We start from the raw sequence: 27,484 nt of genomic DNA on the forward strand, positions 1-27,484 counted from the left end.
TGGTGCTAGTAGGAAGGGGAGGGGCTTTTAACCTCTTGTGTTTGTGCTTTTCCTGTCCCTAGGGCATGAGTTAACTCCTGTGGTGCCATCGTGAAGATTTTGGAGAAAAAGTCTTACCGGTAAGACTAATACTATTTTCATGAACACATTTAGATGCAACCATACGCGTTGATTGTCTGTCGTCTGATAGTACCTATTTACCGTTTCTTAAGGCGTTTATGTCTTTGTACCAACTTGATTTATGCTTCTCTTTCCCCATCAAGGGGCATGCTATTTGTTGTATTGTGTAAAAAATTTTATGAAAACTTTCAATAAATATATTGAAACGTAAAATTAGCTTTGGGAGCTCACTGGGTCCTCCAGCGGGACAGGTGGTGCTGCTAGTAAGTAAAGGGGCAGAACATTGCTGAACTCTTGCAGCAGAGAAGAACATCCAGTCGGCTCCTCGGGCTGCTTTGAATATCTACTAAAACTTGGCACTTGTAAGGCTAAGGTCCCTTCACACGGCCATGTCGGTTGTTACTGTCAGGAAATCATAATCAGGCTTCAGCAAACCTTCAGGATTTCCTGACAGTAAGGCCCCCCTTCACACATCCAGGAAATCCGAACGGTGTCCCATAGGGGCACATTAGTGACACTCTCAGCAGGATTTTTTCTGAAGGGGGTCCATTCCAGAAAAATTTCATAGCTCCTGTCCTCTTTTCGCCTGGAATTCTGTTACGAACGCCACCATATAAGTCTGTGGGAGCGCAGGAAATCCAGACGCTTTCCTAGGCCCCTCCCCCAATCCACCCCACCTCCAGACCTCAGCAGTGTGCTGCCTGCCACACTACAACTCTCATCTGGAACTGAGCAACAGTGGTGCTCTGCCCACAGCAACCAACAACCCCCCCTCCCCCCTCAGACCTCCGCATTAGTAACATTGTTCCCCAGGAGGTGGGCAGCAGTGATCTCCAGGAGGCCAGAGCAGGAATCAGGACAGGTGAGAATACACCCATAGAATTACAACCCCCATCATGCCCTGCTGACAGTTCATGGCGGGAATTGTAGTTTTGATGCCTGTGGCAATCATTGTTGCAGATCTACATCATGCCCTGCAGTGTGGTAATATGTTGACTACATCTCCCAGCATGGTGTGTGGAGTAATATGCAAGACTATGTCACATAATGGGAGTTGTAGTTCTGCAACAGATTAGAGGTTGACAGTACATGAGAGGGAGACAGTGGCACAGTACACTATGTGCAATGTATGTTGGCATACAAAGACCATATTTCCCCCTGATCAGGAATCACCTTCAGGATTTTCAATGTGATCTAGTATGCCAACATACATTGCACATGCATCATATGTAGCCTTGTGTACTGTGCCACTGTCTCACTTTCATCTCCTCCCATTATGTGATGTAGTTCTACTGTGCCACTGCCACCCCCTCCTATGCTGTTTCATCTAATCTGTTGCAAAACTACAACTTCCATTAAGAACTACCAATTTGACAGGATGGGGGGGGGGGGGTTGTAGTTTTGTAACCTGGATGGCAACAGGCTGCAAAACTACAACTCCCATTGTTAACTGCTGGTCTTTCAGCAGGCCTACCAGTGGCGCTGAGATCCCGGGGATGTGTGCGCGGTTTAACCACTGTTGCTGAGGTCCGGCTGGGGGTGTGCAGTGGTGGGCAGCTCTGCTGAGGTTGGAGGCGCTTCCAACCAATCTGGAATTCCTGACACTGGATCAGGAAAATGTCAGGAATTCTGGCGCTCCCATAGAGTTCTATGGGGGCATCTGTGCCGGAATTTTTGACGTAAATAGGACAGGATCAAAAAAATCATGACCACTTTCCTGCAACAGACACTTCTCAAGAAAAATCCTGAAGGGTGTTCATCACTAATGTACCCCTATGGGCAGGGGTGATTCTAGCCTCTCTGCTGCCCGAGGCGAACTATAGAATGACGCCCCCCCCCCCCCCGTCAATCCGCCCACATTATAATCCACTACTGCCCCCCCCCCCACTGCTGTCCCCAATAAACATAATGTTTGGTCCCTTGCTGCACAGAGGATGTCAGGAGAGGAGGAGGCTAATCCTATAGGAGAGGTCCCAGCAGCACAGAGGATGTCAGGAGATGAGGGTGCTAATCCTATAGGAGAGGTCCCAGCAGCACAGAGGATGTCAGGAGAGGAGGGTGCTAATCCTATAGGAGAAGTCCCAGCAGCACAGAGGATGTCAGGAGAGGAGGGTGCTGATCTTTTAGGAGATGGTCCCCCTCTTCCCCCCTTATAGATGGTCCCCCTCTTCCCCCCTTATAGATGGTCCCCCTCTTCCCCCCCTTATAGATGGTCCCCTCTCCCTTATAGATGGTCCCCCTCTCCCCCCCTTATAGATGGTCCCCCTCTCCCCCCTCCCTTATAGATGGTCCCCCTCTTTCCCCTCCCTTATAGATGGTCCCCCTCTTTCCCCTCCCTTATAGATGGTCCCCCTCTTTCCCCTCCCTTATAGATGGTCCCCCTCTTTCCCCTCCCTTATAGATGGTCCCCCTCTTCCCCCCTTATAGATGGTCCCCCTCTTCCCCCCCCCCCCCCTTATAGTTGGTCCCCCTCTTCCCTCTCTCCCCCCCTTATAGATGGTCCCCCTCTCCCCCCCTTATAGATGGTCCCCCTCTCCCCCCCCCCCCCCCCCCTTATAGATGGTCCCCCTCTCCCCCCCCCCTTATAGATGGTCCCCCTCTTCCCTCTCTCCCCCCCCCTTATAGATGGTCCCCTTTCCCTTATAGATGGTCCCCCTCCCCCCCTTATACATGGTCCCCCTCCCCCCCCTTATACATGGTCCCCCTCTCCCCCCTCCCTTATAGATGCCCCCTTATAGATGGTCCCCCTCTCCCCCTTATACATGGTCCCCCTCTTCCCCCCCCCCCTTATAGACGGTCCCCCCTCCCGCCCCTCCCTTATAGATGGTCCCCCCCTTATAGATGGTCCCCCTCTTTCCCCCCTCCCTTATAGATGGCCCCCCCCTTATAGATGGTCCCCCTCTTTCCCCCCTCCCTTATAGATGGCCCCCCCTATAGATGGTCCCCCTCTTCCCTCTCCCCCTCCCTTATAGATGGCCCCCCTCCCTTATAGATCGTCCCCCTCTTCCCCCCTCCCTTATAGATGGCCCCCTTCCCCCCCCCTACCTTATAGATGGTCCCCCTCTCCCCCCCCCCCCCCTGCACAACAGATAAAACAAAAACAAAAAAACAGCACACAACTCACCTGCCCTCCGTTCCCCCGTCGAGCCTCTCTGGTCTGGTCCCGGCTGATGTGCGGCTGCCCGGGGTGTCCCGTCCTGTCCCCGGCAGCGCGCGCATCACTGAGCTCCCCGTGCGCCTGTGGCTGTGACTTCCGGCGCACGGGGAGCTCTCTGATGCGCGTGCTGCCGGGGACAGGACGGCACACCCCGGGCAGCCGCACATCAGCCGGGGGACTAAGGCTGCATTCCCACGTTCCGTGATCCTGACGGATCACGGACGTGGAATGCATGTACTGGAGCCCCCCCGCCCCCGGGAAGTATCTGTAATGAGATGCTGGGAGCGGGGGAGACTGTATTTATAAGCGCCGCGCTGTAGTATCAGCACCGCGCGGCTGATTTAGTACAGCGCGGCGCTTATGAATACAGTCTCCCCCGCTCACAGCATCTCATTACAGATACTGCCCGGGGGCGGGGGGGCTCCAGTACATGGTACAGTCAGGGCCGTTTTAATACATTGGTGGGCCCAGTGCACAGCCCTCAAGAGTGGGCCCCCCCTTACCTTTCTGCACATTGTATAATGTACTGAATTTGCCCCCACACTGTATCAAGAGCCCCAATACATACAGTAGTTACCTTATAACACTATTTCCACCATTCAGTGATTACATATTACATAAAAACTGCACTAAACAAAACAGAAAGATATCACCATTGATACCATTACATAATACCGCCACACCATGACCCCTATCAGTACAAGCCTATAACAGAGTGAAGTTACATCCAGTGACTCACCGGAGGCGTCTTCTCCGATCAGAGTCTGTCACCTTTTCTTTTTCTCTCCATCCAGCCTGGGCCACCTTGAAGTCTTCCCCTGGCTGTGAATCTTCTCTCCAGAATCTGCCAGACAAATATTTTAGGCTCCAACACATACAGTAGTTAGGTCCCTTGTACCCCTATACAGTAGTTACACCCCTCTGTACCCCTACATAGTTACACCCCTCTGTGCCTCCATAGTTTTAAGGTGTCCCTGTAGTATATAGACCCTCATGTGCTCCTCCAGTTATATACAGCCCTCCTGTGCGCTCCCCCATTAGTATATAGCCCCCCTGTGCACTCTCCCCAGTAGTATATAGCCCCCTGTGCTCACCCACAATAGTATATAGCCCCCCTGTGCTCTCCCCCAATAGTATATAGCCCCCCTGTGCTCTCCCACAATAGTATATAGCCCCCCTGTGCTCTCCCACAATAGTATATAGCCCCCTGTGCTCTCCCCCAATAGTATATAGCCCCCCTGTGCTCTCCCACAATAGTATATAGCCCCCCTGTGCTCTCCCCCAATAGTATATAGCCCCCTGTGCTCCCCCTCAATAGTATATAGCCCCCCTGTGCTCTCCATAATATATAGCCCCCTGTGCTCTCCCCCATAGTATATAGACCCCTGTGCTCCCCAATAGTATATAGCTCCCCTGTGCTCCCCAATAGTATATAGCCCCTGTGCTCCCCAATAGTATATAGCTAACCTGTGCTCCCCAATAGTATATAACCCCCTGTGCTCCCCCATAGTATATAGCCCCCTGTGCTCCCCCATAGTATATAGCCCCCTGTGCTCCCCAGTAGTATATAGCCCCCTGTGCTCCCCATAGTATATAGCTCCCCTGTGCTCCCCCATAGTATATAGCTCCCCTGTGCTCCCCCATAGTATATAGCCCCCTGTGCTCCCCCAAAGTATATAGCTCCCCTGTGCTCCCCCATAGTATATAGCTCCCCTGTGCTCCCCAATAGTATATAGCCCCCTGTGCTTCCCAATAGTATATAGCTCCCCTGTGCTCCCCAATAGTATATAGCTCCCCTGTGCTCCGCCATAGTGTATAGCCCCCTGTGCTCCCCCATAGTATATAGCTCCCCTGTGCTCCCCCATAGTATATAGCCCCCTGTGCTCCCCCATAGTATATAGCCCCCTGTGCTCCCCAATAGTATATAGCCCCCGTTCTCCCCCATAGTGTATAGCCCCCTGTGCTCCCCCATAGTATATAGCTCCCCTGTGCTCCCCCATAGTATATAGCTCCCCTGTGCTCCCCCATAGTATATAGCCCCCTGTGCTCCCCCATAGTATATAGCCCCCCTGTGCTCCCCAATAGTATATAGCCCCCCTGTGCTCCCCCATAGTATATAGCTCCCCTGTGCTCCCCCATAGTATATAGCCCCCTGTGCTCCCCAATAGTATATAGCCCCCGTTCTCCCCCATAGTGTATAGCCCCCTGTGCTCCCCCATAGTATATAGCTCCCCTGTGCTCCCCCATAGTATATAGCCCCCTGTGCTCCCCCATAGTATATAGCCCCCTGTGCTCCCCCATAGTATATAGCCCCCTGTGCTCCCCCATAGTATATAGCCCCCTGTGCTCCCCCATAGTATATAGCCCCCTGTGCTCCCCAATAGTATATAGCCCCCTGTGCTTCCCAATAGTATATAGCTCCCCTGTGCTCCCCAATAGTATATAGCTCCCCTGTGCTCCCCCATAGTGTATAGCCCCCTGTGCTCCCCCATAGTATATAGCTCCCCTGTGCTCCCCCATAGTATATAGCTCCCCTGTGCTCCCCCATAGTATATAGCCCCCTGTGCTCCCCAATAGTATATAGCCCCCGTTCTCCCCCATAGTATATAGCCCCCTGTGCTCCCCAATAGTATATAGCCCCCGTTCTCCCCCATAGTATATAGCCCCCCTGTGCTCCCTGATAGTATATAGCTCCCCCATAGTATATAGCTCCCCTGTGCTCCCCCATAGTATATAGCCCCCCTGTGCTCCCCAATAGTATATAGCCCCCGTTCTCCCCCATAGTATATAGCCCCCCTGTGCTCCGTGATAGTATATAGCTCCCCCATAGTATATAGCTCCCCTGTGCTCCCCCATAGTATATAGCCCCCCTGTGCTCCCCAATAGTATATAGCCCCCGTTCTCCCCCATAGTATATAGCCCCCTGTTCTCCCCCATAGTATATAGCCCCCTGTGCTCCCCAATAGTATATAGCCCCCTGTTCTCCCCCATAGTATATAGCCCCCTGTGCCCCCCCATAGTATATAGCTCCCCTGTGCTCCCCCATAGTATATAGCCCCCTGTGCCCCCCCATAGTATATAGCCCCCCTGCTATATAACATTGAAAAAAACAAACACTGTTACTCACCCGGGTCCTCGCGTTCCTCTTCTCTTCCCTCCTGTGGCCGCACTTCCTCCGGTCACAAGAGGCTGCACTCCCCTTACCCTCGCGCCGACGCTCCAGTGACGTCGGGCGCTAGAGGGAGAGTGCGGCCTCTTGTGACTGCAGGAAGTGCGGCCACAAGAGTGAGTGACTGACAGGGAGGGAGCCAATGGCTCTCTCTCTGTCAGTGTCGCTGCTGCTGCAGCGCTGAAGCGCCGCAGCAGCAGCGGACGGGGGCAGCGGCGGACGGGGGGGCCCTGCAGGGGGCGCCATGGAGGGGTAAGTAGATTACCCATCCATGGCGCTCCCCCCTGACAGGCTGGTGGCCGGAGCCCTGTGCGACCGCACTGGTCGCACATAGCAACGGCCGGCCTGCTCGGGGGGGCCCCTTTAACCAGTGGGCCCGGTGCACGTGCACCATGTGCCCTCTGGTTAAAGCGGCCCTGGGTACAGTCAGTGGCGGATTATAATGTGGGCGGCCGCCCGAACCGCTCATATTATAATCTGCCACTGAATGCCGCCCCCATGGTGACAGCTGGTGGCGCCGCCTGAGGCAGACGATTCAGGTCGCCTCATGATTGCGGCGCCCCTGCCTATGGGTCTGGAAATTCGGGCATATTTTCTGGATATGTGAAGGGGCCTGGTCCATTTTTACCTTTAGGAAACCATCAGGAAATTACTTCAGGATTTCCTGATACATACCAGCACCTCCAACATACTGACTACAAGATGCTTGGAAAGCTGAGTGACCACATCATACTGAAAACAGGATACTGGGAAAGCTGGGTGACCCCCCAACCAACAAAAACAAAACCATTTTGGAGTGGAGAGAAGATACTTTAGACATCACGGCAGAGGTCTGGGATTGAGGGGTGGTGGGGCTGCATACATCACTGTTGCAGCCTGGGGGACCTTATCACTGTTCCGTGGTCTGGGGGGGGGGGTTCAGGGGTGGAGGACCACTGCTCGCTTCCAGAATCTGGTCCCCTGTGGTCTGCTCCCAGCCTCAGTCTGGTGTCCACTGCACTAAAGCTGAAGGGGTGGGGGGGGCACCCGACGCTCCGTGCAGCCTCCGGCCCCAGACTGTCATCCAGAAGTCTGGACGCTTTCCTGATGTGCATCAGGAAAGTGTCCAGAATTCCGGAAGAGAATAGGACAGGATCTACTAGAAAAAGCCACAGTCTGGTTCCCAATGTGTTTACTTAACCTTTTGTGTGCCAGACTGTACACAGCATCTGGAAAGATGCTGCATACTTGTAAGGTGCAGAATACCTGTCAAAATAATATCCGTATCCAGAGGATTTGTTGGACTTCGTTGATGACCAGTAGAGATAAGCGAATGTACAGTGGGAACAAAGAGCTTTGTTCCTATCGGGATTTTGCTCATCAGGCTGCAGAGCTTTAAAGTCTTGCCCTGTCCCTTTTGCTCCTTCCCAGGTGTTGGGAAAAGATGGATGCAGTCCTGGGAAACTTTTCCCAGTTTCCAAGGACTGTATCCATCTTTTTCCAGCACCCGGGGAGGAACATCAGTGAGCGGGGTAGACTTCAAAGCTCTGCAGCCTGATGGGCAGAATCCAGATAGGAACAAAGCTCTTTGTTCCTAATGTACATTAATGTCCCATTAGTACCTCACAAGGGGTACTGGGAAGAGCTGGGTACCAGTAGTCCCTGAGCGGCAAATTTGGCGTTCCTGGACTGGACTGTGGCAGGCTGGTATTTATAGGCTGGGGAGGGCCCAAATAGAGGGCTCTTCCCATCCTGGTACTACTAGGCTGCTGCTTTTTAGTTTTTAACTTGGCTAGTGATGGAATTAACCCCTTAACGACCGCGGGCGTAAGTGTACGCCTCCAAAACCCGTGCCTTAACGCAAACGGGCGTACATTTATGCCCGAGGTTTCCCCGATCGCTGCGTGTACACACGCAGCGATCGGGGAAGATGGCCTGCTATAACGTATAGCAGGCCATCCTAGCTTGTCGGCACGGGGGGTGGTTAACTCCCCCCGTGCTGACGATCGCCGCTATTGGCTGATCAATTCAGATCAGCCAATAGCGGCGATCTGAAGCTTTCCGGGTCATCTGACCCAGAAAAAAATGGCAGTCGGTGCTGTCCAAGGACTGCACCGACCGCCATTACTGTTAAAAGTAACGGTGGCCAAGGTGCCACGTCCCGATCCGTCCGGCCGATCACGGCGATATAAGTCCCCAAAAAGTGTTAAATACCTGCTGGGGACACCTCAGCTAGGTAGCTGAGGTGTCCCCAGCAGGTATTGGCACATACTCACCTGATCCCGGCGTCCCGATCGCTTCTTCCGGGTCCCGATCGCGTCCTCTTCTTCGTCGCGTCTTCGGGTATTTCCGCCGGTCCCGGCTTCGGCTCCTCTCAGCTCCCATCGGCAATTTCCGGAATTCGGGACCTACTGCCCCCTAGCGGCTGATAAGTGTATATTATACACTTATCAGTTGCTATAGGGTTGAAGAAAGGTGTTTTTTTTTTTTTTTTTTTTCCCCGCACCCTATCGCCGATGAGTGCTGATCAGCAACTCCTCCTTTTTGACGTAGGGTGTTTTTTTTCTATATCCTACAGCCACGTTTTGCTGATAAGTGCGGCATTTATCGGCAACTCCTTTCTTGGCGTAGGTTTTTTTTTTTTTATACTTAATGTTAAAAAGACACGTAAAAAACACTATTACACTACACGAAATAAAGTTTTACACTACACCACTACACATCTACATACCCGGTATACTAAGCCCCATATAAAAATGGCCCCCAGGGTGTTTTCGGCGTCGGACGCATACGTTATTATTGCCTCCGACACTGAAACAGCCAGTGAGGATGAATGGGGGGATCCTTCTTTCCTCCATTCACCCTCCTCGTCATCCAGTGACGTGCCTGGGGGGGTAGCGTAGCGTACGCTGCCCCCAGACACGTCTTTTCCGCCAGTACCGTCCCAATAAGAGATCACGGTATAGTGTGAAATTCTCCAAACTCTGTGAGAGTACCTCAGGGTGCACTTACAGATTTAGGGTACGTGCACACTGCGGAATGGCGAAGGATAACCCTTTGTGCATTCCGCAGCTGGCACCCGCCGGCGGACTGATGCAGGCATGCGTCTCCACCTGTGTCATAGACTCCATTCTATGCACGGGCAGATTCCGTCGTCCGTCCAAAGAATGAACACATTCATTCTTTGGACAGAGGGCGGAATCCGCCCGTGCATATAATGGAGTGTGACACGAGCGGAGACGCGCGCCCGCATCAGTCCGCCGGCGGGTGCCAGCTGCGGAATGCACAAAGGGTTATCCTTCGCCATTCCGCAGTGTGCACGTACTCTTAGAGTATGTGAAGGAAGGGACACCCGAATTCAGCCCCCAGATGCCCCCCCATCCTCGGAGTTAGTGGGGAGATCGTTTGGAAACTGATCTTCCCACTGCTGGATAAAGGTTACCACCTGTACAGGGATAACTTTTATACCAGCACCCCCTCTTCCGGTCCCTCGCTGCCTGAGCTACTGTAGCTTGCGGCACGATCCGAAAATATCAGAAGTAGTAATAGCGCCCTGATATTTAGCAGCCATGGAGCGGATCCAGCTCTTCTGGATATGAAGGACCCCGTATCGCACCAGGGCAACATTTTCCAGGTGACGTCCCCCACACTAGAAAACAGGAGACCCCAGAAGAAGTGCAGAGTGTGGGGTAACAGGGGGATCAGGAAGGACACCATTTTCCAGTATGACACCTGTCCTGATCACCCCGGCTTCTGCATACTGGATCACTTCAAGGCGTACCACACGTCACTGGGGTTCTACATTTTCTAAATTCGGTCCCTTATTCCTATTTCAGGGGTCACGTTGATCCAGGGATTATTCTGATCGCCATTATGGAGTCGGGAAGGAATTTTTCCCCTGTGATGAGGCTACTGTCGTCTGCCTCACGAGGGTTTTTTCCTTCCTCTGGATCAACACAGGTTGAATTTGATGGACACCTGTCATTTTCAACCTTATAAACTAATAAACTAATAATTGGCCTAATTCCCCCAAATAAATTAGAATTGTCCCTTTTCCCCAGCTAAATAGATATGGCCGCCATTCCCATTAGAGACTTGCCATGATGCAATTACAAAGCCTCTGTGCGGCCAGGGCAGTAGAAACCCCCCACAAGTGACCCCATTCTGGAAACTACACCCCATAAGGAATCTAACAAGGGGGGCAGCGGTTATATAGCCCCCTGGTGACTGCCACATTTGTGCCGTGAAAACAAAAAAAATGGTATTTTAAATTTTTACGGCACATGTTCTACATAAGTGCCCGTCACCAGTGGGGTCCATATGCTCACTGCACCCCTTGTTAGATTCCTTATGGGGTGTAATTTCCAGAATGGGGTCACTTGTGGGGGATTTCTACTGTCTTGGCAGCACAGGGGCTTTGTAATTGCGACATGGCCTCCAGACTCTAAATCGCGCTCTGTCCCTTTGGTCGCTTGCCCTGTGCCCTTATTGCACATTATGTCCACATGTGGGGTATTTTCGTACTCAGGGGAAATTACCCAACACGTTTTGCGTTCATTTTCTTTTTTAACCCCTTGTGGAAATGGAAAAAATTAAGGCTAGACCAACATTTAATGTAAATTTCTTTTTCATTTTTACACTAAATGATTGATCTTGTCTTGATTTTTTTCATTTTCACAAGGGGTTAAAAGATAAAAAAAACAATGTGTAGAGCAATTTCTCCTGAGTTCAGAAATACCCCACATGTGGACATAAAGCGCCACGCGGGTGCAGGGTAAGCCTCCAAAGGGAAGGCGCGCCATTTGGCTTTTGGAGGCTGGAATGGATTTCGAGGGCCTTGTTGCATGTAAAAGGCCCCTGTGTTGCCAAGACAGTTGAAACCCCCCACAAGTGATCCCATTATGGAAACTACACCCCTCAGGGAATGTAACAAGGGGTGTAGTGAGCATATGGACCCCACTGGTGGCGGGCATAAATGTGGAACAATGTGGCGTGAAAATGAAATATTAAATTTTTTACACTATAATGTTGGTCTAGCCTTAAATTTTTCATTTTCACAAGGGGTTAAAAGAGAAAAAAAACACACAAAATGTGTAGAGCAATTTCCCCCTCCGAAGGGAAAGAGCGCCATTTGGATTTTGAAGGCTGGATTTGGCCAGAATGGATGATGAATGTCATGTCGCATTTACAGAGCCCTCGAGCTGCCAAAACAGTGGAAATCCCCCACAAGTGACCCCATTCTGGAAACTACACCCCTCAAGGAATCTAACAAGGGGTGCAATGAGGATATGGACCCCTTGATGACGGGCACATTTGTGACGTGAAAGTGAAAAAATGAAAATTTTCACTTTCACGTCACATTGTTCCACATTTGGGCCCGTCACCAGTGGGGTCCATATGCTCACTGCCCCCTTATTAGCTTCCTTAAGGGGTGTAGTTTCCAGAATGTGGTCACTTGTGGGGGATTTCCAGTGTTTTGGCAGCACGAGGGCTCTGTGAATGCGACATGACCCTTGAAATCCATTCCAGTGAAATCCAGCTTCCAAAAGCCAATTGGCGCTCCTTGCCTTTGGAGGCTCGTGCTGCGCCCTCTTGGCACTTTATGTCCACATGTGGGGTATTTCTGTACTCGGGAGAAACTGCGCTACATGTTTTTTGGGTTGTTATTCCTTTTATCCCTTTGTGAAAATGAAAAATTGAAGGCTAGAACAACGTTATAGTGTAAAAAAAAAATTTTTCTTTTTTCACGCCATATTGTTCTGAAAATCTGTGAAGCACCTGTGGGGTCCAGATGCTCACCGCACCCCTTGTTACATTCCTTGAGGTGTAGTTTTCTGAATGGTGTCCCTTTAGGGGTGCTTTTTACGTTTTGGCACCCCAGAGCCTCTGCCAACCTGAAGTGGTACGGTCAGAAATGACCAAATATAACGGAGCCATTGAAATGCACTAGGCGCTCCTTTGTATCTGAGGCTTGTGGTTGTGTCAAATAGCGCAATAGGGCCACATATGAGGTATTTCTAAAAACTGCAGAAACGGGGCAATCAATATTGGGGTGCATTTCACTGGTAATAGGTTTACAATTATGAAAGATATTGGATTACAAGAAAATCTCTGCACAGAAAATTAAAATTTTCAAATTTCTTACATACTTAGCTTTTATTTCTGTGACTCCACTAAAGGGTTAAAAAACTTTCTGGCTGTGCTTTTGCAGAGTTTGGAGGGTGCAGTTTCTGAAATGGGGTGCTTTGTGGGGCTTTCTAACATACAGTCCCCTCAAATACACTTTGAACCTGAACAGGTCCCTAAAAATATCTGATTTTGGAAATTTGCTGCTAATGTTTTAAGCTTTCTATTGTCTAAAAAAAATGAAATATAGTTTATTAAATGCCGCCAACATAAAGTAGACATGTTGCTAATGCTATTTAATATATAATTTATGTGGCATAACCATTTTCTGTATAAGCAGAAAAGTTTCAAAGTTGGAAAAATACAATTTTTCACGTTATTTTGGATTTTTTCATAAAGATTTGTTATAAGTATCGACTCCATTTTACCAGAAACGTGAAGTACAATATGTCACGAGAAAACAATCTCAGAATCAGCCAGATAGGTAAAAGCATCCCGAAGTTATTAATGAATAAAGTGACACAGGTCAAATTCATAAAATTTGCCTCGGTCCTTAAGGGGTTAAAGGACAAGTGCCATGAAAAACTTTTCCCCAGTAATTGAAGCACATTACAAAGTTATATAACTCAGTAATATGCTTCAATCACCTATCTGCCTCCCTTCCCTGTCTTTTCCCCCCTCCACCCCCCACCAGGAAGTGTCCTGACTCACACAGACCTGATTGTCATCACCGTCACCAAGCTTTTCTCTCAGCTCCTTCTCCTGTTACACTAGCCTCCCCCCTCCCCTGCCTTGTCAGGTGACAGGCTTGCTCAGCTCCCATTGGCTGAACAACTGCAAGCCATCACTTGTCACATCTCACTTGCTTATCTTCCCTCAGACTGACTCCGGCACATAGGCAGCTCCCCCCTCCCCTCATACCCTCTCTCCTGCTGCTATGGACTCAGTGAGTGAATGAGTCATGTCACTAGAGAAGATAAGCTGAGCAAGCAGAGTCACCTGACGGGGAGGGGGAGGCTGGTGTAACAGGACCTAGAGCAGCCCTCCTGCTGATGACTCATCCTCACAAGAAGGAGCTGCCTGGTGATGGTGACGACAGTAATCAGGTCTGTGTGAGTCAGGACACTTCCTGGTGGGGGGTGAAGGGGGGAAAAGACAGGGAAGGGAGGCAGATAGGTGATTGAAGCATATAACAGAGTTATATAACTTTGTAATGTGCTTCAATTACTGGGAAAAAGTTTTTCATGGCACTTGTCCTTTAAGGAGAACCTTACCTTGTTTGTTTTTTTTAACAAATAAAAACAAAAAATACGAGTGGGGTTCCTCCCTACTCAGGGCGGGAGTTCCCTGCCAGTCGGCTTCTAGCAGCAAGCTGGTCAGGGGATGTGTTGCCCTGCACTGCTCATTGGCAGGTTCAAGGATATTGTAAAAATCCCAACAATTCCATGTGTGCAGGCCCAAACTGGCCATAGGGCTCATCTGGCAAATGCCAGAGGGGCCGACCCCCTCTGGGCTGGTCCCGACCCCCTCCATGCCCGCCCAGCTACTTTCTCCCCCCAACTATAATTGCCCGTGCCTGTTATTTAGCGATGCCGTACTCCACTCTGCTTATTACAGTATATGCCAGCAGAGGGCGCTTAGGAGCAGGCAGTGCAGGGGCACAGGCAAATAGCAACAGTGGGAGGGGGTCCGTAATGGTACGTAATGGCACTGGTGTGAGGGCTCTGGAGGATGCACAGCAATACTTTCATTTTGTGCTGTGTATGCTCCAATTGGCTTCCTCCTGCTGTCGGGACTTGGGGGAGGTGGAAGGAAGATGACAGTATGGCAGCCTGCCCAGCACAGAGGGAACATGGAGGCCTGAAAGCTGTCTGCACAGATGGCTGTGTCTGTCCCCTGCTCCTGGTGACCATCATCTATATTCCTGAGGCCAGAGGTACTGACTCCCTCAAAGAATGGAGAATGTGAAGAGACTCTGCACCACAGATTAGACTGAGAAGGGGGACGGAGTCAGTGTGTAGCAGTGAAAGGGTGGGTAGTCAGTGTATGGGAGGGTTTGTAGTCAGTATATTGGAGGGGGGGGTGGTGTCTGTAGTCAGTGTATGGGTGTTGGTAGTCAGTGTGTGGCATTAAAAGGGTGTCTGTAGTCAGTGCGTGGCAGTGAAAGGGTATTAATATTTGTGTATAAGGCCAGTTTCACATGTAGCGGAATTGCAGTGGATTTAACGTTGCGAAATCCGCTGCGATTCCCGATACTGCCTCTGGGGCTCCCTGGTGTCCCGCTCAGCCATTCAGTGCGCTGTCCTGCCGCAGCCCTTGATTTACTGAGCAGGATGCCGGAAGCCACAGAAGCAGGCCAGAGGGTAGAGAGGTAAAGTACTCACCGGTCAGCTGTGGGTTAACCCCTTGAAGACCTAGCCCAAAATGACCCAGTGGACCACAACAATTTTCATTTTTACGTTTTAGTTTTTTTCCTCCTCCCCTTCTAAGAGCTCTAGCACTTTCAGTTTTCTATCTACAGAGATATGTACGGGGTTGTCTTTTACAGGAGTAGTTGTACTTTGTAATGGCGTCTCTCATTCTACCATAACATGTATGGAACCCCAAAATTATTATTTATGAAAATATAAATTGGTGTAATCGTAAAAAAGGATGCAACGTGGTAACGTTTGGGGGGTTCCTGTGTCTATGTAATGCACTATATGGTAAAAGCGACATGATACTATTATTCTATAGGTCAGTCCAAACACAACCGTATGTATGCAGGTTTACACACATTTTCTAATATATCTTATTATATAACTCCTTTTTTTTTGCAATTAATAAAATTGGCCTATCGTGACGCTTATAATGGTTTTAGTTTTTCACCTACGGGCCTGTATGGGGTGTCATTTTTTCCGCCTTGATCTGTAGTTTTTATTAATACCATATTTGTAGATCAGACTTTTGATCACTTTTTATAAAAAATTTTTTATATATATATTATGTAACAAAAATTCGGTAATCCTGGCACTTTTTCCCCTCTTTTTGTTTGCGCTGTTCGCCATTCGCGATGACGGACAATCCTGCATGCTACGGTATATTATATGTTTTGATTTTTTTTTGTTTTACTTATATAATGGGAAAGGGTGGTAATTTCAACTATAAATGTTTTTTTCCTTTTTTTTTTTTTTTTTTTTTTTTTAATATACACTTATTACATTAAATACACTGTACAATGCTATGCCATAGGCATAGCATTGATCAGTGTAATAGGTGCTTTGCTGATTAAGCCTGCCTGTGGCAGACTTAACCAACAGAGCGCCGATCGGACCGCACGGAGGAGAGCAAGAGACCTCTGGCGGTCCGTTAAAATGATCAGGACCCCAGGGGACCGTTTAAGAGGTTAATGACAGGCTGCAGCGTGATCGCTGCAACCTGTCATTAACGGTGAAGGCCCGGCTGCTCACTGCAGCCGGCCCCCACCTGCTATGAAGCTCGCTTCATAGCTCAGGACGTACCTGTATGCCCAGGGTCGTCTGGGGACAGACTTCCAGGGCGTACAGGTACATCCTAGGTCGCCTAGGGGTTACGGCACATGGGGCTTTGCATATTCTCAGTGGAATGAAAAATCTGTGAGTATGTAAACCCATGCAAACTGACAGTATCGGGAATCGCAGTGGATTTCACCGCAGATTTCATATCGTGAAATCCGCTGCGGTTCGGCTACATATTATAGTTGTGAGGCTTGGTTTACATCTGCATTGAAGGTTTATCCAGTAATATGTCTGGTACCATACTAAAGCAACAGACCCTCATTAATTTCTTAAAGGGGATTCATCTAACTTGCTGATATATCCCTATTGTGCAGGACATTCCAAGGATGAAGGTATGCTTCTTTCCTTCATCCCTGGCGCAGTTCAGGTGGAGTTAGTTGTTTGCTTTGTGGTACCGTAAGACCATTAAGAGCACTGCCCCACCGCCATATCAATGATCTACCCCTTTCTAATGATAATCAATGGAACGGGCGGGCTACCCCATCATGTGCTCATACTATGAGCACATGATGGGGGAAGTAGTACCAGGGCTATCCCCATCATCGCCGCCCCTGCTCGTCCGGCTGGTCCGCTGCTGCAATTGAGGCAACTGACAGCTGCATTTGAATAGTGACTGTGCCCCCTGTCCCTGGTGTCTAGTGGAAGATCTCCCCCTCACAATGTGATCATGGAGGGGAGATCTGTTCTAATAAGCCCGCCGGGGCTCAGCGTCGGAGTGACGCTGATCCCAGCTCGGCAATCCATTTAGATGGACTGCAGCAGACCATTATAATAGAACACCGATCTGATGGATCGGTGCTCTGTTATATATACAGCATTGATCTCAATGGGAGATCAGTGCTGTGTATATAGAAGTCCCCCTGAGGGCTTGTAATTACTGTATGTAAAAAAAGAATAAAGTGTTTTTATTAATAAATAACCCCCTCCCCTAATAAAAGTCCAAATCACCCCCCTTTTACCATTTTATAAATAAAAATACATAAATAAATAAGCACCATGTTTGGTATCGCCGCGTGCGTAATCGCCCAAAATATTTATTTAATTCATGATCCCTCACGGTAAACGGTGTAAGTGCAAAAAAATTCCAAAGTGCAAAAATTGAGCATTTTTGGTTGAATATGCGCAATTAAGGTACCGATTGAAAGTACAAATCATGGCGCAAAAAATGACACCTCAAAAAGGCCCATAGACCAAAGGATAAAATCGCTATAAGCCTGGGAATAGTGATTTTTTTTAACCCCTTAGGGACCAAGCCTATTTGAACCTTAATGACTAGGCTCCTTTTTAAAAATCTGACCTGTCTTACTTTATGCGCTTATAGCTCAGTGATGCTTTAACGTATGCTAGCGATTCTGAGACTGTTTTTTCCTAACATATGGTACTTTATGTTGGTGGCAAAATTTGGTCACTGTCTTGTGTGTTTTTTGTGAAAAACAGCAAAATATCATGAAAAATTTTAAAAACTTTGCACTTTACGTACTTTGAAATTCTTTGCTTCTAAAAAAAGAAAGTCATATCACAAATTAGTTAGTAAGTCACATTATCAATATGTCCTCTTTATTCTGGCTTCATTTCGTAATCATATTTCACTTTTTTAGGGTGTTACGGGGCTTAGAAGTGTATCAGCAAATTATGAAATTTTCATAAAATTTCCAAAACTGACTTTTTTTTTTTTTTTTTTTTTTTTAGGGTCCAGTTCTTTTTTTAAGTTGATTTAGGAGGCTTGTATACTGGAAACCCCCATAAGTGACCCCATTTTGGAAACTAGACACCTTAAAAAATTAATCTAGGGGTATAATGAGCATTTTAACCCTACAAGGGCTGGAGGAAAGTATTCACAATTAGGCCGGAAAAAAATTGAAAATAGACATTTTCCAATAATATATTTGTTAAGATTAAAGTATCTCATTTTCATAATAAACATGAGAGAAAATGCACCCCAAATTTTGTAACGCAGGTTCTCCTGAGTACAATGGTACCCCATATGTGGGCGTAAACCACTGTATGGGCACACAGTGGGGCTCAGAAGGGAAGGATCACCAATTAGCATTCCCAGTTCAGATGTTGCTGAAGAAGTTTCTGAGCGCCAGGTGCGTTTGCAGAGCCCCTATAGTGCCAGCAGAATAACCCCCCCCCCCCCAAAAGTCACCCCATTTTGGAAAGTACACCCCTCAAAGAATACATCTTGGGGTGTGGTGACCATTTTGACCCCACAGGTATTAGAGGAAAGTATTCAAAAGAAGACAGTAAAAATGAATTTTTTTTTCCAATAATATGTTTATTTAGTTTGAAATTTCTCAATTTCACGAGGAACAGGGGAGAAAAAGCACCCCAACATTTGTAACGGAGCTTCTCCTGAGTAAAATGGTACCCCATATGTGGGCATAAACCTTTGTATGGGCACACAGCAGGGCTCAGAAGGGAAGGAGTGTCATTTTAGTTACAGGCAATACGTGAGTGTTTACTGGTTATCTGGGGTGGTAATGGACAATCTCGGGGTGTTTACTGGCTATCTGGTGTGGTTATGGGCAATCTGGGGTGGTTACGAGCAGTCTGTGTCAATCTGGGGGTGGTTACGGGCAATCTGGGGGTGGTTATGGGCAATCTGGGGGTGTTTACGGGCAATCTGGGGGTGTTTACTGGCTATATGGGGTGGTTACGGGCGATCTGGGGTGGCGACAGGCAATCTGGGGTGGTTTCACTGTGAGGAGAGATTAAAGCGTTCAGCTGCGCTGGCAATGCCAGTTACCGGTGTTACGCATCGCCGGTGAGGGGACTGGCCGGGATTGAGCCGACACTCTGCCCCGACTTCTCAGCGACCTCCAATAGCAGAGAGGAGGGGGCTGCGGGCCTTACCAGCGCCGCTGCACTATTCTGCACCATCGCCATAAAGAGCTGATGGCAGCAGAATAGAGCCCATTAGTGATTGCCGTAAAAATCTGTATCGGCTGTCACTAATAACATAATACATGTATTCTCTGGGTCACTACGGTCACGGCGATACCACATTTGTATAGGTTTTTTTAACTATCTCTTTGGTGCAATAGAAACTTCCTAGCAAAAACCCACAAAAACTGTTGCCGCATTGCAAGATCCATAGCGTTCTTATCTTTTGCGCGACAGAGCTGGTTTGGGGCTTATTTTTTGCGGGAAGATCTGTAGTTTCTATTGATACCAAGTTTTATATGTATATGACTTTTTGATCTCTTTTATGATGTATTCTCTAAAGTGAATTGACAAAATACAGCTATTCTGGTACTGTTTTTTTTATATTTTTTTTTACAGTGTGTGTCGTGCGGTACAATTATTGATATAGTTTTATAGATTGCGTCGTTACGGACGTAACGATACCAAATGTATAGGATTTGTGTTTTTGATCACTTTTATGTCACGTTTTATTGGGTATAGGGAATGTAATGCATATTTATTATTGGGGGGGGGGGGGGGGGCTGTGTTGTGTTTGGTGCACATTTTTTTCACTTTTTTTTTTTTTACTTTTTAACACTAGTGTACATTACTGTACACTAGTGCAAAATACTAAATCACTGATACAATACATTGCAGTAACTGATGTACTGCAGTGTATTGTATCATGCCTCATGCTAACAGGTAATAGCCACAGCCACCCCTGTCAGCATGAGGCATCTCCATGGTGACCCCGGGGACCTTCATTAGGACCCGGGATCACCATGGAGACATCGGAGGACCGGACGGCGCCGCGGGACATCGCAATCACGTAAGTGACCCACGGCGCCGACCGGAACCCGTTAGATGCCGCTGTCATGGTTTGACTGCCGCTCCGGGCAGTTTCAGGGGGGGGGGGGGCGACAACTGTGTGTGTGTGTGCAATGCAGGGGGACACTATTACTATATGGAGGGCACAATAAGGACATTATTACTATATGGAGGGCACAATAAGGACATTATTACTATATGGAGGGCACAATAGGAGTATTACTATATGGAGGGCACAAGAGGGACATTAATACTATATGGGTGCACAGCAGGGACATTAATACTATATGGGGACACAGCAGGGACATTATTACTATAAGGAGGGCATAATAGGGACATTATTACTATATGGAGAACACAGCAGGAGACAAAAGTATGTCGGGCATAATAGGGGCATTACTATATGGAGGACACAGCAGGGACATTATTACTATATGGAGGGCACAATAGGAGTATTACTATATGTGGGCACAGCAGGGACATTACTTTTATATTGGGGGACAGCAGGGACATTACTATAAGGAAGGCACAATAGGGACATTATTACTATATGGAGGGCACAATAGGGACATTATTACTATGTATAGGACACAGCAGGAGACATTACTATATGGCGGGCACAATAGGGGCATTACTATATGGAGCCACAGCAGGGACATTATTACTATAAGGAGGGGGCAATAGGGACATTATTACTATAAGCAGGACACAGCAGGAGACATTACTGTATGGAGGGCACAATAGGGGCATTAATACTATGGGGGCACAATAGGGCATTATTACTATAGGGCACAGCAGGGGGACATTATTATATGGGGGCTCAGCAGGAGGCATTATTACTATATGGGGGCACAGCAGGGGGCATTATTACTATATGGAGGGCACAATAGGAGCATTATTACTATATGGGGGGCACAATGGGGGCATTATTACTATATGGGGGGCACAGCAGGAGATCCTACATACAGGTGGCAACCAAGATACCTATTGACTTTACTGAACCAAACAGCAGAATTACTACTGTATGGGAGCCTACAGGAGGGAAAAGGGGTAGAAAGTTGCTGGAAGTGCGGAGCCTAAGATCTTTGGCAGGTTGTACATAGACTAATTGTAGCTGCAAGATATAATCATGGTGGTCTGGGCCAGATGAAGAGGAAAAGGAAAGTGATGCCTGAGATCAAAGAAGAAGTCACCTGTGAGTAGCTGTATAATGATTTTTGTATTCAGTAGAACATTGTTTGGTAGGAGCGCTGCACTGCTCTATGCCGCAATAGCAGTAACAATTCAACAGTACCAGTTCATGAGGAGCAGTGAGTGCATTGCACTAGGAAGGAAATGTTTAAAAATAAAATGATAAATAAAGTGAAGTGAGGAATCTGGGTCCCTAGAATTTAAAAATAACAGAAAATATGAACTACACCTCCCAGCATGCCCTGACAGCTATAGACCTTCAGGAACTTCTGGGAGTTGTAGTTCACAATCTATGGGGTTGGGTGCTAGAATTTTTATTCAAGTAAAATGAAAACTCTAGAACTATGCAACACCCAACCCCATAGATTGGGAACTACAACTCCCATCATGCCCTGACAGCTATAGACCTCCAGAAACTGCTGGGAGTTGTAGTTTTCCCCAACAATATATATATATATATATATATATATATATATATATATACAATATAAGAATCACTGTGGCACTCAAAAGTAGTGAAAAAAAATTGTGATTTATTCGCCCAAAACCGCATATATATATATATATATATATATATATATATATATATATATATATATATATATAATATTTATTAAGGTAAAATGGATACCTCAGAATTATCTATTTTGTTGGGTGAACTACAACTCCCGGCAGTTCCTAAAGGTCTATAGCTGTCAGGGCATGATGGGAGCTGTAGTTCCAAATCCATGGGGTTGGGTGTTGCATAGTTCTGGGGTATTCGTTTTACATCTGAGGGAATTCATTTTAAAATGAATACCTTAAAACTATGTAACACCCAACCCCATAAAGTATATTGTAAAATACAACTTTCTGCATGCCCTGACAGCTATAGACCTTCAGGAAATGCCGGGAGTTGTAGTTCTCCCAACAAAATTGGGATATCAATTTTACCTAAATAAAAAATATATATATATTTTTGGAAGAACTACAACTCCCAGCAGTTCCTGAAGGTCTATAGCTGTATGGGCATGATGGGAGTTGTAGTTCCCAATCTATGGGGTTGGGTGTTACATAGTTCTAGGGTATTCATTTTACTTGAATAAAAATTGTATCGCCCAACCCCATAGATTGTGAACTACAACTCCCAGCATGTCCTGACAGCTATAGACCTTTAGGAACTGCTGAGAATTGTAGCTCCCGGTATGTCCAACAAGATTATATGGTATATAGTGTCTGTGCTGCAGTTACATTTTTTCATAAAATTTCCCCCCAACGGTAAGTGGGCCTGTGTGCGTTGAAATGCCAGGGCCAATTTTCATTCCCATTCTGACCCTGTATACATTGACATACCTTTTACCCTTAGGGGACACAGCCAGTTTTGGTGTTTATGACACGGCAAAATTTTTCAGATATGACGTGTCACTTTATGCATCAATAACTCTGGAATGCTTTTACCGATCCTTGTGATTTCAAGTTTTTTCGTGATATATTCTACTTTATGTTAGTGGTAAATTTGGGTCGATACCTGTGGCATTTTTTGTGAAAAACTCCAAAATGTTGTGAAAAATGTAAAAATAATAGCATTTCTCTAAATTTGAGTTTTGAAAAAATGTTCCGACTCCTACTTCAGCTTTAAGAAAATCTTTAAAAAAAATTTAAATTGAATTTTGATATCAGTTTTATAAGTTTTGCTCATCAATATATTTTAGGAGCAACATTCTTATAGGACACTGGCCCTATTAGATAAGGGTGGTTGGGGGAAAAGTTGTCAAGCACTATTTGGAAGAGTCCATTGTGTGGGGGGAGATCTGTGCTGTTCTCTTCCTGAATGCTGGATGATTGTACATAAGCAGTAGTGTAATATGAAGATATCCTGTGTGTTTATTGTATGTGTATTTTTTTTTAATACAGTATGTGGATGCAGGCTCTGATCTCCTCACATAGCATTCAGCCAGTGGGAGACCAGGGCCTGCATCCAGCCTCTGCTCTCCCCACTGTCATAACCTTTGATTGACAGCTCTGTTCACAGAGCTGCCAATCACATTATAGAGAAGCACGGACCAGCGTCATTGGACAGACGCTGGTCTCATGCTTACCAGGAGGGGGCTTCTGCAGCAGCCTTTGCGACCCCCCCCCCCCCCCCTCTGTACGGGGCTCTAGCCGGGGGGTCGGGCGGCCTTCACACCGGCACAGTGGGTGACAGGTTCCCTTTAATGTATAAATGTAAAAAAATTAAATTGTGTTTGATAAAGGTTAATAAAAACATATTTTTAATTACTGTAACCTATTATGCAGTTAATTGCCTCAGCAAAACCATTAATAGATATTAGCAGCAATACTTAAGCAAACAAGCGATATCCGTGCTCAATTGCTCCTCTTTCCTCACTCGCCGCCACTATTGCACGTGTCTGCAGCGGGCGGGTGAGTACAAGGGAGGGGAGGCGAGCACAGGGAGCTGGGGGGGGAATAGCAGATAGTAGTGGCCTGCTGCCGCCGCACCTATTCCGCGGAGCGACGGCAGCAGATCGCTGCTTTATTAGTCATTTGTTCATGTCGGCTGATCATTGCCTTCTATTACACAAGACTATTATCGTCCGTTATCAGCCAAATACGACCGATAAGGCCCTATTACACAAGACGATTAAGTTTTGGGACCCCCATGGACTGAATTTTTTTTTCTTATCACATTCTACAAATGTTCGATCGGATTGAGATCTGGGAAATTTAAAAGCCAAGTCACCATCTTGATCTTTTTATCATGTTCCTCATACCGTTCTTGAACAATTTTTGCAGAGTGGCCAGGGCATTATCCTGCTGGAGACCCTCCTATATAAAACCCCCATAAGTAAGGGTGGTATTACACGGGCCGATGGGGGACCGATAATAACTGTAAACGAGCGCCGATTTGCTAGATCAATGCTCCTTTACTGGGCCTTTACACGGCCCGTTTATCGTTTAACAAGGGCTGCAGGGACATTGTTACTGATTTCCTTGCAGCCCTTGCTTAAACTTTATACATTATCTATCCAGGCTGCAGGGCTCTTAATGTGATCTTCTTCTCCCTGGGTCCCACACTGTAGCTTCTAAGTGGCCTGTCCCAGCTGACTGGCGGTCCTGGCCAGTGATTGGTGAGCGGCCTGTCAGCTGAGACAGGCCGCTCTGAAGCTAGAGCGTGCCGACTCGGGGAGGAGAAGACCGTAAGAGAAGCCCTGCAGCCTGGATAGGTAATGTATATCGTCAGCCGCCGGCCGTGCATTGCTATTACACGTAGCGATGCGTCATCGGTACCCTTACTCATAAGCAGTAAACGGTTGAAGGAGAGTTTATTTTGCTTTTATCACTGTACTCTGCAGATAAGACTCATAAAGGTTGTCAAGGTAACAAATAGATTAGTGTCTATTTGTTTTATAAACATTGATAACAGCAGATTCTAGTTTTAGAATTGAAAGGGCTTTTTCAAGCAAATTATGTTGTATGCTTATCCTCAAGAAAGGTCATCAATATGACATCAGTGAGGGTCTGACAACCAGTCCCCCACAATAAGTGGTTTACCAGAGCTCTGCTGCCAATTTACACTCTCAATTACTTTGATGGGAACTGAGCTGCAGTAACCCATCTCAGCCACTACACAGTGGACAGAACTGTCTGCTTCCTGCTTAAATTCACTGTGTACGCTTGTATCATGGCTCTGACAAAGATGATCAGTGCGCGTAATGGGTGTCGGATTCCTTACCAGTTTTGACATTAATGACCTTTGTTGAGGATAAGCCAACAATAAATTTTGCATGGAAACTTCCTTTAAAGCCAATAATAGGTCAACCATCGCTTAACGTAGAAAGGTTTAGAAATACGGACTTTTGCTCATTTTGATAAAGAGACTGGACCAGTCTCGAAACTTGTGTTGCTGGCATAATTTTTTTTTAAATAAATTTTATGATATTTGATATCGCTATTACTCCTTGGACCTGCACCTGTTTTACCCACCTTCGAGTGGAGGAGGATACTGACAGGTTTCAATAAAACAGTGTTGTCCTCCTTGCCATAACACTTATTTTTTCACCAACACTTTATTTTTTTGTTTACACTTGGGGACTTGTATTTGCATATATCATTAGATTACATAAACTGATCAAACCTTGCATAGATCAATAATACGAACTAATAAGACTCATTGTAATTTATCTTTTTTTTTTTTTTTTGTGGCAGGTACAGTTTATTCTTTTGCTTTACTGCTTCAACACTAAAACAGAATAGAATTTGTTCAACAGAAACTAGTTTCCAACTACTGCTTGCCGACAAAACATTGTTGCCATGGCCAGCTGTTTACAGCCTCCTCCTTTCAGCACCTTTATAGAACATCGCTCAGATCCAAGCTACAGCTCAGATTATTTCTGCAAGAACAGGGCACAAACAAACATCCAACCTGATGACAAACACAGCTGCTCAGAACTGTAGGTTGCAGACTGATGAACCTCAACTACGTAACACAGAAATCCTGATATAGTGATGGGGACTGGAGCGGCTTCAGCTGGTTATTGGAAGAGAGGTTCCACTATTCACAATGAAGGCAACATGGAGGGGGGCTGATTCTCAGTTATGACATATTGAGAATTTTTCATCAATCATGGTCAGATGCCAAGATTTAGTATTATTTCCTATACAAGACTGTTTAGCATACACCAATGGAAAATGAGCCTATCAGGTTCCACTCCATCTCCCACTAATGCCTTCCGGAGGAGAATCCATTTCCGCTTAAAACATGCGCAAAAGTCAAAAACTTTCTTGGTACTCTCTTTTATTTCCTGTGATCATCTGTTAACATTTACTATGGTAAATGCATTCAATCTGCACTAAAGTTTTAAAGAGGCGCGGCACGGGGTTTGCAGTAAATTAATATGTTAAATAGGACTTTTTGACATGTCAATTTCAAAATAAAAGAACACATTTCCCAAGAGTAACGGCATGGTCAGAAGGGATGATACTGGCGGTATCCTTTTATTAAAGCAAATATGTAAAGTGCAATTCATGTTTCAAACTGTCAAGATAGTTGTTAGCAAATGTGTTATCTTTCATGTATCAATCTGTGCTCCCAGGATGTAGGGGGAAAAATGCTTTATTTTGAGAGGCTTTTCAAGATCCTGAAGTGAAGCAAGCTGTAACACCTCCCTCCTCCCATACCTGAACCTACATATAAATCAGCTTTCAGGTGTTAACCAAGCAGGAAAGGGGAAATAGGAGGTATTCCAGCTAACTATTCAGCAGCTTGGAAAATCCTTTTTTGAGACACTTGTACCAAAGAATAAAACATTTTCTATGTTCTTGAAGTACAGCTGGATATATAAAAGGTACCATGTGTCTCCTTCACCTAACAGCATCTGCTGTTTGGAGTGAATTACAAGACCTCTGTGACATTGCTGGTGGTTTGGCAACACAGGTGCCATATGCACTCCAAAAGGCATATATTGCCAAAGTGGGGCACCCATTGTCTCTATTTAACTTTTTTTTTTATTTCAATTTTTGTACATTATTATATGGGCTGCCACCTTACCTGAGCTGCTTTTAACATCAGACAGCCATACACCATTCATGATTTTATTCTTTGGAGAACCACTTTTGAATGTGCACTTGGCCAAGTTGTGGATTGGTTCTGCTAATGATGTTCAGCTAGTGGCTGGAGCTGTTTTGAGAGCATCTCTCCAATGCCACACAAGGTGCTCACATTTGTGGCAGGAGATGTGAAAAAGGGCATTACTGTCCTCTTCCTGCGGTGACTTGCCCACTGAGCAAGTCACCATGGAAGGAAGTAGTTCCTGCCTGCAAGGACAACTGCAGTGGCAAACTAGTCTTCACTCACTATTACTTTCAAGTCATTTTAAAGCATCTACTTATCTGGCTAAGCATGTAGCTTAGCCAGCATTAAAGGGGAACTCCGGATAAGGAAAACTTGTTTTCTAAAAGTTATATAGATGTGTCTATATAATATATTACCATATCTGTATGGTTCTGTCACACTGGTAGCTGTTTGAAATCCAGGAAGTGGAAAAAAATTTTTCAAAAAGTTTACTTTATGCCAATATCAGCGTTACAGGTAGAGAATACAGTGTGCTGTGTGGGTGGGACAACAATGAAATGATAAAGTACTGCAAATAATTCAGTAATACAATGAAACTGCAAACACAGCCTAGATGTTCTGCAACAAATTTGGGCGGGGAATAGGCAGGGAATAGGCAGGGTGGCAGACTGATGAACAGCATTGCATTCTGGAACCTGTAGTACTGAGTACAACTGCTCAACCAGGAAGTGCAGAAACACAAAACAGAACAAATTTCCCCAAAATAATGGGTTTTGGTAGTCAAGTTATGCTTTACACTTCTGCAGAAGCTAGGTTTTTTTTTTTTTTTACCTCTACCTTGAGTTCCCCTTTAATGGAGACTGGTAAGATATACTCCTGTTTGTTCACATAGTGCAGTACAGCCATGCAGCCAGTAC

At 46.5% G+C, this 27,484-nt stretch overlaps 1 long non-coding RNA gene across 1 annotated transcript in view; it reads left to right on the forward strand.

The window, feature by feature from the left end:
• LOC138792622 (uncharacterized) overlaps positions 1 to 26,252 on the forward strand; it is a 33,483-nt gene extending 7,231 nt beyond the window's left edge. Inside the window, exon 3 of the long non-coding RNA XR_011363166.1 lies at positions 25,202 to 26,252. This is a non-coding gene — a long non-coding RNA (uncharacterized lncRNA). The remainder of the gene's footprint in view (positions 1 to 25,201) is intronic.
• The last annotated feature ends 1,232 nt before the right edge of the window (positions 26,253 to 27,484 follow it).

The sequence above is a fragment of the Dendropsophus ebraccatus genome, chromosome 1 (assembly GCF_027789765.1).
Source record: "Dendropsophus ebraccatus isolate aDenEbr1 chromosome 1, aDenEbr1.pat, whole genome shotgun sequence".
NCBI classification, from domain to species: domain Eukaryota; kingdom Metazoa; phylum Chordata; class Amphibia; order Anura; family Hylidae; genus Dendropsophus; species Dendropsophus ebraccatus.